The 16,513-nt window shown below is 48.8% G+C and overlaps 1 pseudogene; it reads left to right on the top strand.

Moving 5' to 3' along the window:
• The window catches only part of LOC147090657 (histidine N-acetyltransferase-like), a 29,277-nt pseudogene extending 16,573 nt beyond the window's left edge, over positions 1-12,704 (top strand).
• The last annotated feature ends 3,809 nt before the right edge of the window (positions 12,705-16,513 follow it).

Here is a 16,513-nt window from a genome sequence, read left to right as displayed (position 1 = left end):
GATAATTGGATACAACAGCTCCATCGCTCCATAAACTTGACGTCACCCAAAACTCGGCTGCCCGTGCCCTAACCCGCACCAAGTCCCGTTCGCCCATCACCCCTGTGCTCGCTGACCTACATTGGTTCCCGGTTAAGCAGCGCCTCGATTTTAAAATTCTCAGCCTTGTTTTCAAATCCCTCCATGGCCCTCGCACCTCCCTATCTCGGTAATCTCCTCCAGCCCCACAACCTTCCGAGATCTCTAGGTTCCTCTAATTCTGGCCTCTTGAGCATCCCTGCTTATAATCGCTCCACCATTGGTGGCCGTGCCTTCTGTTGTCTGGGCCCTAATCTCTGGAATTCCCTGCCTAAACCTGTCCGCCTCACTACCTCTCTTTCCTCCTTTAAGACACTCCTTAAAATCTACCTCTTTGTCCAAGCTTTTGGTCACCTGTCCTAATATCCCCTCATGTGGCTCGGTGTCAAATTTTGTTTGATAATCGCTCCTGTGAAGCACCTTGGGACGTTTTACTATGTTAAAGGCGCTATATAAATGCCAGTTATTGTTGTAGACAATTTAAAATGGCTGGGACAAGTGAGCAATCTCTCTTTATTTATAGATCTGCACTGAAAGCATTAAAACGTCTTTATTTCCAGATAGCTCTGTTGTCCGTCCATATTGTGGATGATGGGCAGACAGCCCTCATGGAAGCGTTAAGAATAGTTACATCAGAAAGGTGCAAAGGATACCTGAGATTGGTGTACAGACAGGCCTGTGATTTGGTCAGACAGAGGTACCCGGCGGTGACGGAGCAGAGTTTCTAGCAGGCTCACCGTACTCCAGGAGATTCCGTGTGATAAACAAGCAGGTACGGCGAGTTTTAACTGATCTGATGCAGCTAAACAGTTCACGTAAAATCAAGAGGGGGCAAGGAGGTTACGTAATGGTTGGGAAACATCGAGGAAACATTGACCGTAACATTGTAAAGGTATAATATAAAGACTGAAAGGAGGGGATAGTCAAAGTTGGAAGTACTTGCCTTTAAAGAAAGAAAATTTCAATGACATGAAACTGTAAACTCGCCCAGATAGTAGAGGAACAACGAGATATGTTCAAATAGGGAAATGATCATAGTTCAGACTAGGCATAGAAACATAGAAAAAATAGAAGCAGGAGTAGACTGATGTGCCTCAATAAATCCGAGACTCGATGTTAGCGAAACAAAACAAGGCTTTTATTGACTTAGAAGGTAACACACAGAGGAGAATGTATCTTCCATCCAGAGGTCTGCCGTACTGGATGTGCTGCAGGCTGGGCCAGCTTACATAGGAGCCAGGTATGGGCGGAGCCCTACACACAGTACAATACAATGGAAATGAAACTGAAACCAACCACAGTCACAGGCAGAGAAATACTGATGAGTGATGAATGGAATATTTCATCACATTCACCCCTTCTATAGATTTAGTCTGTTCGGGGGTTTGATAGTCCTCTGCGACCGACGTGGCTGTTGTGGTGCCGCGGGTGTCAGCTGGGTGTCCCCGGTGGCCTCCTGGGTCTCTGCCGGGGGTGCCGCCAGGGTTGTTGAAGGGGTAGTTGGTGGGGGTAGCGTTGGTCGATGTTCTTCCGGGGGTGATGAAAGAGTAGTGGGTGGGTAAGAGTTGCTGTGGTCGTTGTTGCTGCTGTTGTCGTGGTTGTTGTCGTTACCGGCTGGGGCGACGTCTTTTATGGACACGGTGTCCTCCCTTCCGTCAGCGTGCCGGACATACGCGTATTGGGGGTTGGCGTGGAGTAGGTGCACTGACTCCACGAGAGGGTCCATCTTGTGGCCCCTCACATGCCTTCGCACGAATACCGGACCTGGGGTGGAGAGCCATGACGGCATGGATACGCCTGAGGTGGATTTCCGGGGAAAGACAAACATTCGCTCGTGAGGCGTGGCATTAGTGGCAGTACACAATAGCGACCGTATCGAATGGAGCACATCTGGGAGGACTTCTTGCCAGCGGGAGATAGGGAGGCCTTTGGTCCTTAGAGCTAGAGTGACTGCTTTCCATACTGTCCCGTTCTCTCGCTCCACTTGACCGTTACCCCGGGGGTTGTAGCTAGCGGTACGGCTCGTGGCGATCCCCCTGGACAGCATGTACTGGCGTAGCTCTTCACTCATGAAGGACGCCCCCCTATCCGTATGGATGTAGCTCGGCATACCGAACAGGCAGAACAGGCTGTTGAGGCATTTAATGACCGTGGTGCTGGTCATGCCTGGGCAGGGGAAGGCGAATGGGAAACGAGAGTATTCGTCCACAATGTTCAGGAAGTAAACATTGCGGTTGACGGACGGGAGGGGGCCCTTGAAATCTAAGCTGAGCCGCTCAAAGGGCCGTGTAGCTTTGATTAAGTGGGCTCTATCTGGGCGGTAGAACCGAGGCTTGCACTCAGCGCAAGTGCGACAGTTCCTGGTCAGGGACCGAACTTCCTCAATTGAGTAGGGTAAGTTGCGGGACTTTATGAAGTGGAACAGCCGCGTGACCCCTGGGTGGCAGAGGTCATTGTGGAGGGTCTGTAGCCGATCCCCGGTGGCGCTGGCACACATCCCTCGTGAGAGGGCGTCGGGGGATTCGTTAAGGGCCCCTGGCCGGTAAATGATGCCATAATCGAAGGTGGAGAGCTCGATCCGCCACCTAAGAATCTTATCATTTTTAATCTTCCCCCTCTGTTTATTATTGAACATAAACGCTACCGACCGCTGGTCGGTAAGTAGGGTGAAGCGTTTGCCGGCTAGGTAGTGGCGCCAGTGGCGCACTGCCTCCACGATGGCTTGGGCCTCCTTTTCTACGGAGGAGTGTCTGATCTCGGGCCCTTGGAGGGTCCTCGAGAAGAAAGCTACGGGCCGCCCCGCCTGGTTGAGGGTGGCCGCCAAGGCAAAGTCAGACGCATCACTTTCCACTTGAAAGGGAGTGTTCTCGTCCACTGCCTGTAGCGTGGCCCGCTCAATATCCTGCTTAATGCTTTTGAAGGTGGCATGGGCCTCAGCAGAGAGCGGAAAAGAGGATGCTTTCAAGAGGGGGCGGGCTTTGTCGGAGTAGTTGGGGACCCATTGGGAATAATAAGAAAATAACCCCAGGCACCTTTTCAGGGCTTTGGGAGTGTTGGGCAGGGGCAGTCCCGTAGGGGGCGCAATCGGTCGGGGTCTGGTCCGATTTCCCCATTCTCCACCACGCTGCCTAGTATGCAGAGGCGCGTGGTGTTGAAAACGCACTTGTCCTCGTTGTAAGTGAGGTTGAGTTTTTGTGCGGTTTTCAGGAACCTCTCAAGGTTCGAGTCGTGATCCTGCTGGTTGTGACCGCAGATGGTGACGTTGTCGAGGTAGGGGAAGGTTGCCTGCAAGTGGTGGTCATCGACCATGCGGTCCATCTCCCTCTGGAAGACCGAGACCCCATTCGTCACCCCAAAGGGGACTCTGAGGAATTGGTAGAGGCGTCCGTTCACCTCGAAGGCGGTGTACGGGTGGTCCTCTGGTCTGATAGGGAGCTGGTGGTACGCTGACTTGAGGTCGATGGTGGAGAACACCCGGTATTGGGCGATTTGGTTCACCATTTCTGATATGCGGGGTAGCGGGTAGGCGTCTAGTTGGGTGTACCTGTTGATCGTTTGGCTATAGTCGATCACCATCCGTTTCTTCTCGCTACCCCTTACCACCACCACTTGGGTGCGCCACGGGCTATTGCTGCGTTCAACAATGCGCTCTTTCAGGAGCCTGTCTACCTCGGTCGCGATAAACCGCCTGTCCTCCCAGCTGTACCTCCTGCTTTTGGTCGCTATTGGCCGGCAGTTAGGGGTAAGGTTCGCGAATAGCAAAGGCGGCTTTACCTTCAGGGTAGCCAGACCGCACACTGTGAGGGGCGGCTGGGACCCACCGTAATTGAGCGTGATGCTTTGGTGGTAGCACTGGAAATCCAGGCCCAAGACCACGCTCGCACATAGATTCTTCATGATTAATACTTTAAAATTATCGTATACAGTTCCGTTAACGGACAATTGTACCGTGCAGTAACCCATAATGGTCGATGTCTGGGTTTTATCAGCCATAGAGATGGTACCCCGAGTAGGGACCACCTTTAGGGAGAGTTGTTGTACCAGTTCAGGGTGGATAAAACTCCCCGTGCTTCCACTGTCAATAAAACATTTAACCCTGCACCCGTTTACCTCGATGTCCACCATTGATTTGGATAGCGGGTGCGGCCTGGTCTGGTCCACTGTGACCGATGCCACTGTAGGGCCCTGATCGAGACAAGATGGCGTCCACGCTGTCTGCTCACAAGATGGCGGACCCCACGAGGTCGGGCAAGATGGCGTCCAAGATGGCCGCTCCCACGGCGCACACGCGGCGGTGGCGGGTTTTCCGGCAGGGTTCCCTCTGCACACCTTCCCGAAGTGCCCCTTCTTACCGCACTTAAAGCAGGTGGTGCCTTTCGCCGGGCACAGGCTTCTGGTGTGCTTCGGCTGCCCGCAGAAGTAGCAGTTGGGTCCCCGACGCGTCGCGGCTGTCGTAAGGCTTCTGGGGGGAGAGCGGGGCCCCGACGGTGTCGGGCTGCCGGGCGTGGAAGATGCCTTCCAAGATGGCGGCGCCCTTGGTGCACACGTGGCGGCGTGGACGGCGCGGGCTGAAGAGTAGGCGTCCGAGTTTCTCTGGGCCACATCCAGGGATCGTGCTGTGTCCGCAGCCTGTTTCAGGTCCAATCCCGTTTTTTCCAGCAGTCTCTGCCGGATGTAAGTGGAGCTGAGGCCTGTGATAAAGGCATCACGAACAAGCTCGTCAGTGTACACTGCGGCTTTTACATCTTGGCACTTGCAGTCTTTGCCAAGCGTTTTCAGGGTGCCTAGGAACTCCTCCACCGATTCCCCAGGTCGCTGTGCGCGAGTAGCGAGCAGATGCCTAGCATACACCTCATTCGTAGGCTGCTGGTAATGCACCTTTAAGATGTCGCAGGCGGCCGGGTACGTGTCAGCGTCTTGGATGAGGGGGTAAACCCGGTGGCTTACCCACTTCCGCAGAATTCCGAGTTTCATACTCGCAGCGTCCGTAGCGTCTTTGACGGCTGCGGAATTGTCCAGGAAGAATTCCATACACATAAACCAGTGTCCGAAGCGTGCCGATGCGTCCGAAGCATGCTGGTCCAAATCCAAACGTTCGGGTTTCAAGAGTTGATCCATTGTGTTGAAAATTAAGTCAATAAAATTGATGTGCCTCAATAAATCCGAGACTCGATGTTAGCGAAACAAAACAAGGCTTTTATTGACTTAGAAGGTAACACACAGAGGAGAATGTATCTTCCATCCAGAGGTCTGCCGTACTGGATGTGCTGCAGGCTGGGCCAGCTTACATAGGAGCCAGGTATGGGCGGAGCCCTACACACAGTACAATACAATGGAAATGAAACTGAAACCAACCACAGTCACAGGCAGAGAAATACTGATGAGTGATGAATGGAATATTTCATCACATAGACCATTCGGCCCTTCGAGCCTGCTCCGCCATTCAATAGGATCATGGCTGATTCTTTATCTCAATACCATATTCCTGCTCTCTCCCCGTACCCCTTGATGCCTTTTTTGTCCAGAAATCTATCGATCTCCTTCTTAAATATATACAGTGACTTGGCCTCCACAGCCTTCTGTGGTAGAGAATTCCACAGGTTCACCACCCTCTGAGTGAAGAAATTTCTCCTCATCTCAGTCCCAAATGTCCTACCCCATATCCTGAGACTGTGATCCCTCATTCTACACCCCCCAGCCAGGGGAAACATCCTCCTTGCATCCAGTCTGTCTAGCCCTGTCAGAATTTTATACATTTCAATGAGATCCCCTCTCATTCCCACAAAAAGTAAAAGGGGATGCAGCAAAAGCTGAAGTTCCTTGGATGAGCAGAGAACATAAAAGTAAAACGAGACTTAAAAATACAAGAACGAGAAATAGGAGCAGGAGTCGGCCATTCGGCCCCTCGAGCCTGCTCCGCCATTCAATAAGATCATGGCTGATCTTCTAACTCATCTCCACTTTCCTGCACTATCCCCATATCCCTTGATTCCCATAATATTCAAAAATCTATCGATCTCTGTCTTGAATATACTCAACGGCTGAGCCTCCACAGCCCTCTGGGGTAGAGAATTCCAAAGATTCACCGCCCTCCGAGTGAAGAAATTCCTCCTCATCTCAGTCCTAAATGGCCGACCCCTTATCCTGAGAGGGACACGACAAATTTGGGTCTAATGACACAAAATAAATTCAAGCAGAGTGTGGATAATACAGAGGGGAGGCAAAAAAAGATTAGAAAAGCTAAGAATATAACAGGTGACAAAGGGACGTGATAAATGATTGAATAAGTACAGATGTAAGATTAGGATCACAGGCCACACACAGATTATCCAAAAGGGTTTTAGAAGTTGCAAGGCTTTTATTAAAGAGCTAGGGGGGAAAATTCAGTATCGCCCCATTTGGGGTGCCATTAGCGGCCGTGCGCAAAGTTTAGCGCCTGGCGCTAATTATTGCCTCCGACGACAAACTTGGCTTTTATCGCCCCTGGAGGTGATTGGCGCGCTAAATCAGACGCTTCACATCAGTCTTAAGGCGCAAAGGCCGAGGAGCGAGGCACTAACTCAGAGCGCTGACGAAGCTCATGTGATGTCAGTCAGCAATGGAACACAGGCACACTGGCTCCGGCCAGTTCTTAAAGGGGAGTTCTGACGAAAGGTCATCGACCTGAAACGTTAACTCTGTTTCTCTCTTCACAGATGCTGCTTGACCTGCTGAGTTTCTCCAGCATTTTTCTGTTTTTATCTTAAAGGGGAGGGTCGATCTTGCTCTCCATCTACATCCTGTTCATTGCAACCTTGAATCTCGGCCTGGAGAGACCTGTACATCAAATCTGCTGGAAAGAACAATGGAGAGGCCCAGGGAAAGAGCTCAGAGTGCAGCCCCCACAGTCTCTTCTAAATCGATACAAGGAAGGGCAAATCAAAATGAACCTGCAAAGTGCTGCTCAGTCCCCAAAACTCCTTCACACAGCGTTGAATCTCTCCAGAAGTCTCTCTCTCTCTCTCAGAATGCGTGGTGCAAAAATGTCACCGACAAAAAAAGGCAGGAAGCGGCCGCCTTTAAATAGCGCTCCCCCAGTCCCTTCCTGACTGCAAAACGCTCCCCTCAACCTGTCGTTGCTAGTGGCAGGCGGTAAGGCAGGGGGCGCCACTCAATATCCAGTCCAGGGTGCTAACGGGGCATTGCGCACTCGACTGACGTCACGATCTGCCGGCGCAGGAGATCGTAGCGGTTGTGTTTAGCGCCACCGCAAAATGTCTAGTTAATTTCGCGAGCAGCGCAAACATCGCCGTGCCCGGGCGCTAGTTGCTTTGCATCCCATTAGCGCCCTCTTAAGGTGCTAACGGGAGGCGCAAACCAACTGAATTTTTCCCCCCTACAGTTTTAAAGCATAATCAGATATTACATATGGTTTAAGCTGAGTATAATAGACATACAACCCGTGACAGTAGAAAGCGATCTACAACTCCCGAAGCGGAACGCCATGACCGGACGGACGGTTGGTTGGATGCCTGATGAGGCAGCGTGGAGGTCTTGGGTCAGCAAGTCTCTGCAGTCAGCAACAGCAGTCACCTCTGTTGATTCATCCCCCTGGCTGTTGGAGGTGTTAGGCCTGAGCCAGCATTGAGCCACCTCAGAGGCTGAAATTAGTCAAGGTATTAGGCCTGAGCCAGCATTGATTTCCACCTCGAAGAAGCCTTCGCCCCTCGCTGTCTGACTTCTGCTCTCAGACCACTATATTGATAGTTATTTCGGTGGGCCGTGATCTATCTAATGTCAATCACCAATACTCATCTATATCCCAAGTGTGATGCGGGAAAACATCCCTCACTGCTTCTTTCTGCATGGCTGCAGAGGCCTTTTCTCTTATCTTTCTGAGGAATGTTTTGTCATGTTTCTTCAAGGACATTTTATGGCTTTGTGGCTCCTTATTGCCTAGCTAGTACTACCCTCCCGTGTTTTCTTGCATTTTACGACCTTCTTATCATTTTGCTGTTTGTTAATTCTTCTTCTTCTTGGGCAGTCCCTCGGAACCGAGGATGACTTGCTTCCACATTAAAAATGAGTTCTCAGGTGACTGATGAGTCCAATGCGGGACCGACAGTCTCTGTCACAGGTGGGGCAGACAGTGGTTGAAGGGGCGGGTGGGTGGGGTGCTTGGGTTGACGTGCGCTCCTTGCGCTGCCTGCACTTGCCTTCCGCTTGAAACATAGAAACATAGAAGATAGGAGCAGGAGTAGGCCATTCGGCCCCTCGAGCCTGCTCCGCCATTCAATGAGATCATGGCTGATCATTCAAATTCAGTACCCTGTCCCTGCTTTCTCCCCATATCCCTTGATCCCTTTAGCCTTAAGAAATATATCCAACTCCTTCTGGAATATATTTAATGAATTGGCCTCTACTGCCTTCTGTGGTAGAGAATTCCACAGGTTCACCACACACTTGCTCCCGGCGAAGAGACTCGAGGCGTGAGGCGCCTCCCCGGATGCTTCTCCTCCACTTTGTGCAGTCTTGGGCCGGGGATTCCCAGGTGTCAGTTGGGATGTTACACTTTTTCAAGGAAGCTTTGAGGGTGTCCTTGAAGCGTTTCCTCTGCCCACCTGGGGCTCTCTTGCCGTGCCGGAGCTCCGAGTAGAGCGCTTGTTTTGGGAGTCTCGTATCGGGCATGCAGATAATGTGACCCGTCCATCGGAGCTGATCGAGCGTGGTCAAAGCTTCGATGCTGGGGATGTTGGCCTGAGCGAGAACACTGACGTTGGTGCGCCTATCCTGCCAATGGATTTGCAGGATCTTGCGGAGGCAGCGTTTGTTAATTGACCTTGCTGACACGTCCCCCATTTGTTCCTGACTGCATTTTAATTTCTGTTCTAAGAGCCAAACTTCATCTATGAATCTAATAGCTGTTTCTTACACAGAGAAAGGAATAGTTAGAGAAAGGGACAAAGAAAGGTTATGGAGGATGAAAGAATGGCAGAGATGCTAAATGAGCAGTTTGCCCCAGTTTTCACAGAAGATTGTGGAGGTGGAAATTGGTAAAAGAGGAGGAGAAGGAAGAAATTAGGTTGGATTATGATAGATAAGAAGGTGACGGAAGTCAAAGTAGTCAAGGTACCAGGCCCTGGCAACACCCTAGGATGCTGAGGGCAGTCAGGGAGCAACACACAGAGACTCTAACCGCAATCTTCCAAACATCCTGGGATATGGAAGTTGTGCCAGAGGACTGGAGGGTTGCTAAAGCAGCAACGCTGAAGGGAGAAAGGGACAAAGCAGATAGCTGTAGAATTTGCTAATTGACACAGAACTAGAGATCTTGGCTAACTGTGAAGAACACTGGGCTAGAAATTCGTTATAGCCAAGAAATGGGCATTGTTTAGACTAAAAAATGGTTAAGTAGCGCCAGCTGAAAATCGTCCAGGCTGCACGTGAAATTCGTCCTCCCTCCTCATGGTTCTCGTACCTTTAAACATCGCTGCTGCAGCCTGCTTCCTGCTGGTGGATGCCAGCTCTCCCTGTTGTTGTTCTGCGCTGCCATTAAGGGAACTGGTTATAACGAAGTTGGGAGATCAAACGTCCAGTGAGCGGTGCACACTCACTGACGTCACGATCTCCATGATGGTGAGCTCCCTGATGATCGAGTTTACCGGCAGTGCTATTGGCAACACCATGTGGCATGGGAACTGGCATCAGCTGTCATTAAAGCTATCAACGGCATTTTAGCGCCGTCTTGTGGCGCTAACGTGTGGCACAAACCACACGAATTTCCCCCCCACTGCGACCTCATAACATAGGTTAATAGATTGGGCAGGAATTTAATACAGGGAAATGATACATTTTAGAGGCAGAATCAGGAGAGGGTATGAGCATTAAATGATAAAACTTTAAATAGAGTTAAAAAGCAGAGAAACTTAGAGATTCAGATACAAATAAAAATCAAGTAGGAGGACAAGTTGATAAAGCCGTAAAAAAAAAATGGTATCCTAGGTTTTATATATAAGGGCATAGAGCACAAAAACTAAAAGTTGATGCTAAACCTGTACAAATCATTGGTTAGGCCAGTTAGAATATCGTGTCCAGTTTCGTGCACCCTATTTGAGTAAGGATTTCAAGGCTTTGAAGTGGGCGCAGGAGAGATTCATTAAGATGACACCAGCGGGTAAGCAGCTTCAGGGGAACGGTAGTGTAGTGGTAATGTCACTGGGCTAGTAATCCAGAGACCTGGACTAATGATCTAAGCGACATGAGTTCAAATCCCACCACAGCAGCTGGGGAATTTAATTTCAATTAATTAAATAATCTGGAATAATTACTAGTATTAGAAATGGTAACCATGAAATTGTGGTAAAAACCCATCTAGTTTACTAATGTCCTTTAGGGAAGGAAATCTGCTGTCCTTACCCGGTCTGGCCTATATGTGACTCCAGACCCACAGCAACGTGGTTGACTCTTAACTGCCCTCTGAAATGGCCGAGCGAGTCACTCAGTTGTAACAAACCGCTACGAAAAAGAATGCCCTAACAGCACTGTGGGAGTACCTTCACCACACGGACTGCAGCGGTTCAAGAAGGCGGCTCACCACCACCTTCTCAAGGGCAACTAGGGATGGGCAATAAATGCTGGCCTTGCCAGTGATGCCCACATCTCAGGAACGAATAAAAAAAACAAGATGACACCGGGGAGAGTTCAGTTCTGGACACCGCACCACAGGAAGTATATACTGGCCTTGAGGTGCATGCAGCACAGATTCATCAGAATACTAGCCTTGTATTCCCTTGAGTAGAGAAGGTTAAAGGATAATCTAATCGAGGTGTTTAAGATGATTAAAGGGTTTGATAGGGTTGATGGAGAGGAAACTGTTTCCCCTGGTGGGGGAGTCCAGGCATTAGACAGATTACATTGCCTTGTAAGGGGGCATAACCTTAGAAATAGACCCAGGCTGTTCAGGATAATGTCAAGAAGCATTTCTTCCCATGAAGGGGAGTGGAAATCTGGAACTCTCTCCCCCCAAAAAACTGTTGAGGCTGGGTGGCCAATTGAAATTTTCAAAACTGAGATTGCTAGAGTTTTGTTAGGTAAGGGGATCAAGAGATATGGTACCGAGGCGGGTAAATGGAGTTGGGATACAGATCAGCTATGATCTAATTGAATGGTGGAACAGGCTCGAGGGGCTGAATGGCCTCCTCCTATTCCTATCAAAGATAAATCTCACAGGAAGGAGGCAGTGAGAGATGCTGTTAGTCTGTTTCCCATTAAACATCTTACCAGTGAAGAACAATATTTAATCATCACCAACCCTTTCCCTGATAGCTTTTGTTTGCAGTTCTTGATTTCCCTTCACATTCCATCAATAAATGTCCCCACTTTGATGAACGAGGCGATCAGTAACATGAAGAAAAGTGGGGCTGAATATTGGGAACCGATTTCCCTCCAACCCGACGATGTGAGGTCGATATTCCTGAACAGAACCGTGATTGACACAGTGTTGCCGGGTGGGAGAATCAGTCAAAGTGGAGCAGCATTCAACCCACTGGTGAGTAACCTGGATATTTGACTGAAGCGAGATATTGGCCCAGAAATTCGGGTCGGGGGCTTCCCGCGGGTGCGAGCCCCCGACCTGCACTTACCTAGCGCACCAGCCGTTGAGCTGTGGGCCGCCGTGGGATTCCGATCCTGGGCCTGCTCCAACTGCCGGCGCGCAGTGCTTGCGTATCCCGGGGGCGCAGTTAGTTCGATGCGTCCCCTGGGATCACGTGGGCCATGGAGAGCCAATGGTAGCAGGGAATGCTTCATTCATAAGTTTGACAGGAAGAGCTGTCAAACCTATAAATACTATAAGCCCCAAAACATCACTAAAACTTCAAATAATTTTTTTTTTAAATCACATTTTTAAAATAACTACAAATTACATGAAATAACAATTTTAAACAATAATTTAAAATTTTGAAAAAATTAATTACATTTTCTAACGGGGCTAAAACTAAACTTACCTTTCTTTAAAGTATTTAAAAATAATAAACCTGTGGGAAAAATGTTTTAATTTTAATTAATTCACCATTTACCTTGTTAAAAGCAGGCCTTGCGCCTGCTTTTTAAAGGTGTAACTCCTGGAGACTTACCCTCCTGGGAAAACCTGGAAAAAAACGTAAGCTCGATGCGCACGCGCTGCCTCTCCGGCGCACGCATTCGACCACTGAACCCCTTCTTTCAGGGGAACGGAAGTTCCGGTTTCCCGCGCATGCGCAGTGCATTCACAAAACCGGCACTTCCATTGGGCCTACGGGTGAGTACCCCGTGCGTACTCACCCGTGGAGACCAGAATTACTGGGCCTATGTCTGGATCGCAGATAGAAAGGAGAACACACGCGCTGTGAGTTTGGGCACAGCTCCCTACACAGGCCCAATGGGAAGCTATGTTTTCAGAATAGACATGTTTGGGGGAAGATTTGACAGCTGTGAAAAGTGTCTTCCTCTCTCAGCTGCAAAGCCTGCCTCTTTTACAGGGCAACGTAATCTGCCTGTTGGCCGTAAATCCATCGCTGACCTACCAGATGTGAGAATTCTGTGCCAAAGAAGTGGGGCTGCAGAATGGGAAACAATACTGGAAGGACGAGTTTTTGATAAGAGGGTGATATGTCCCAAACCCATGTTAGATTATAACCAAGCATTGTCCCTCCATCCACAATACAATGCAGTCTGCTCTAAATTTCTTATGTCTTTCTGCAATGTGCCTGCAAATTTGCTCCTCTATCTCCTTCCCAATATTTGCTGGTCGATAGCATACACCGAGCAGCTCCTAGATTTTTCCTTAATTCTAAACGAATAGATTCTGAATCTTCAAGGACATTATCCCTTTCTAGTGCTGTAACAGTATTTTTGATTAATACTGCTACCCCCCCACCACCCCCCCCCCCACCACTCCGCCACCTTCCTTTGTTTCCTTCCCTCACGTTCCTGAATGCATTGTAGCCAGGAATATTAAGTGCGCATTCCTCCCCATTGTTTGAGCCAGGTCTCCGCTATTGCCACTATATCGTAATCCCGTGTGGCTACTTGTGCCTGCAGCTCACCAACCTTATTTACCACACTCTGTGCATTTACACACATGCACTCTAAACCCATCACAGTCTGCCTTGCGTTAGACTGGTCCCTCGGATGGGGAGGATTGGTCCATGAGGGGAGATTGAGGTGATGAGGCCGATATTCCTTACAATTTAGAAGAATGAGAGGCGATCTCATTGAAACATACAAAATTCTTACAGGGCGTGACAGGGTAGATGCTGGGAGGATGTTTCCCCGGGCTGGGGATTCTAGAACCAGGGGTCACAGTCTCAGAATAAGGGGTCAGCCATTTAGGACTGAGATGAGGAGAAATTTCTTCACTCAGAGGGTGGTGAATCTTTGGAATTCTCTACCCCAGAGGGCTGTGGAGGCTCAGTCGTTGAGTATATTCAAGACAGAGATCGGTAGATTTTTGATTATTAAGGGAATCAAGGGATATGGGGATAGTGCAGGAAAGTGGAGTTGAGGTAGAAGATCAGCCATGATCTTATTGAATGGCGGAGCAGGCTCGAAGGACCAAGTTGTCTGCTCTTATTCCTTATGTTCGTATTTGCCCCCAATCATCTCTGGACTAGACTTCACAAACCGAATATGTGAAAGTGTGTAAATCCGGCATCGACTTTGCCAAAAATATGTTTAGCTCATTGGGCAGTACTGGCAGTGGGTTGTTTCACTGTTTCATTTTAGTATTTACCATACACGGCCAGGGAACTTTTTAGTTTGGCAACACTAATTCAATAAAATAAATTTTAAATTACGAAATCATGGTTTCAGGTTATTAAATATATATTGAATGGCCCTTGTACAGGACAGACACATCTCCAGGCGAGTGTTACGGATACAGGAACTGTCCTTGTATAGGACAAATACATCTCCAGGTGAGTGTTATAGATACAGGAAGTGTCCTTGTACAGGACAGACACAACTCCAGGTGAGTGTTATAGATACAGGAAGTGTCTTTGTACAGATGGTCACACCTCCAGGTGAGTATTATAGATACAGGAAGTGCCCTTGTACAGGACAAACACATCTCCAGGTGAGTGTTATAGATACAGGAAGTGTCCTTGAACAGGACAGACACATCTCCAGGTGAGTGTTATAGATACAGGAAGTGTCCTTGTACAGGACAAACACATCTCCAGGTGAGTGTTATAGATGCAGGAAGTGTCCTTGTACAGGACAGACACATCTCCAGGTGAGTTTTATAGATATAGGAAGTGTCCTTGTACAGGACAGACACAACTCCAGGTGAGTGTCATAGATGCAGGAAGTGTCCTTGTACATGACAGACACATCTCCAGGTGAGTGTTATATATTATGTCCATGTATAATTGAGACACGGACTGCAGGAGTTGATTAGAACAAGTCTTTACTGAATGGAGACAACCTGGAAACTGAAACTACAGAAGCCTGCTGGGGCCTTTTATACAGGGGTGGTCACTGCCGGTACTGCAGTCTGAGACCAGTTATTCCCTTAAAGGTAGATACACAACAATTCCTCCCCTTTTAGATAAACAGTACATAACATTCATTTAACAACTAAATAATAACTAATTACAATTAAAATTACGGTTGCTAGATACATTGGTTGAAGTTAAGCAATTATAAGTTCAGTCTTTGAGGAGGCTTCCTGATTCTGTCTGGATAACGCCTCTTTGGGATATCAGGTTCTTCTGGCAAGGTTGAGTCGGGATCAATGTCGTTGTTTGGTTCGTCTGCTTCCAATATCACCGATTCTGCGGTAGATGCAATTGGTACTTTGGTTTCATCGCCAGGTGTATCAGATCGTGGTGTGGAATTGACGTTTTCCAGTGACTCTAGAATCTGGTCAGCATGGCATCTTACAATGCTCTCTCCAACGTCCACGGTATACATGAGAGGTCCTTGCCGTGTACAGATCGTTCCTGGCTGCCATTTCTCTGTGCGGTAGTCCCGGGCCAAAACTGGTTGACCTATCTTAAAACTCCTGGTCGGCCTTTCATTCATATTCTGAAACTGCATGTTCTCCACATCTCTTCTGACGTTTGGCTTAACGAAATCCAAGCGGCATCATAGTCTTCGATTGAAGAACATCATGGCTGGAGTTTGGTTGGTAACTGCATGTGTCGCATTCCGGTAGGCAAACAAGAAGTTATCCACCTTGTGTTGTAGGGGTATATCTTCATTACACATTGCCTTGATAGCCTTCTTGAATGTTTGAACAAACCTCTCGGCCAATCCATTAGTGGCTGGGTGATATGGGGCGGATGTGTAATGCTTAACACCATTAGAGTCATAGAGTCATAGAGTTTTACAGCACAGAAAGAGGCCCTTCGGCCCATCGTGTCTGCGCCGCCCATCCATCCCTGTCCAGTCTAATCCCATTTTCCAGCATTTGGTCCATAGCCTTGTATGCAATGGCATTTCAAGTGCTCATCCAAATGCTTCTTGAATGTTGTGAGGGTTCCTGCCTCTACCACCCTTTCAGGCATTGAGTTCCACATTCCAACCACCCTCTGGGTGAAAAAGTTCCTCCTCAAATCCCCTCTAAATCTCCTGCCCCTTACCCTGAATCTATGCCCCCTTGTTATTGACCCCCCTACTAAGGGGAAAAGTTCCTCTTTGTCTACCCTATCTATGCCCCTCATCATTTTGTACACCTCAATCAGGTCCCCCCTCAGCCTTCTTTGCTCCAAGGAAAACAACCCCAGCCTGTCCAGCCTCTCTTCATAGCTGAGGCGCTCCATCCCAGGTAACATCCTGGTGAATCTTCTCTGCACCCTCTCCAAAGCAATCACATCCTTCCTATAGTGAGGCGACCAGAACTGCACACAGTACTCCAGCTGTGGCCTCACCAGCGTTTTGTACAGTTCCATCATAACCTCCCTGCTCTAATATTCTATGCCTCGGCTAATGAAGGCAAGTATCCCATATGCCTTTTTAACCACCTTATCTACCTGTTCCGCTGCCTTCAGGGATCTATGTACATGTACACCAAGGTCCCTCTGACCCTCTGTACTTCCTAGGGTCCTACCACTCATTGTGTATTCCCTTGCCTTATTTGTCCGTCCAAAATGCATCACCTCGCACTTTTCAGGGTTAAATTCCATTTGCCACTTTTCCGCCCATCTGACCAACCCGTTTATATCGTCCTGTAGCCTGAGGCTTTCCTCCTCACAATTTACCACCCCACCAATTTTCGTGTCATCTGCGAACTTACTGATCATACCTTTTACATTCTCATCCAAATCATTTATGTAGATCACAAACAACAAGGGACCCAGCACCGATCCCTGAGGTACCCCACTGGACACAGGCTTCCAGTCACAAAAGCAACCTTCGACCATCACCCTCTGCCTCCTGCCACTCAGCCAGTTTAGGATCCAACGCGCCAAGGCAC

Source organism: Somniosus microcephalus, unplaced genomic scaffold (genome assembly GCF_052327205.1).
Source record: "Somniosus microcephalus isolate GS21.2 unplaced genomic scaffold, FLI_Smic_1.0 unresolved_chr4, whole genome shotgun sequence".
Lineage (NCBI taxonomy): Eukaryota > Metazoa > Chordata > Chondrichthyes > Squaliformes > Somniosidae > Somniosus > Somniosus microcephalus.
The sequence above is the reverse complement of the archived record's forward strand: the minus strand, read 5'-3'. Positions and strand labels throughout refer to the sequence as shown.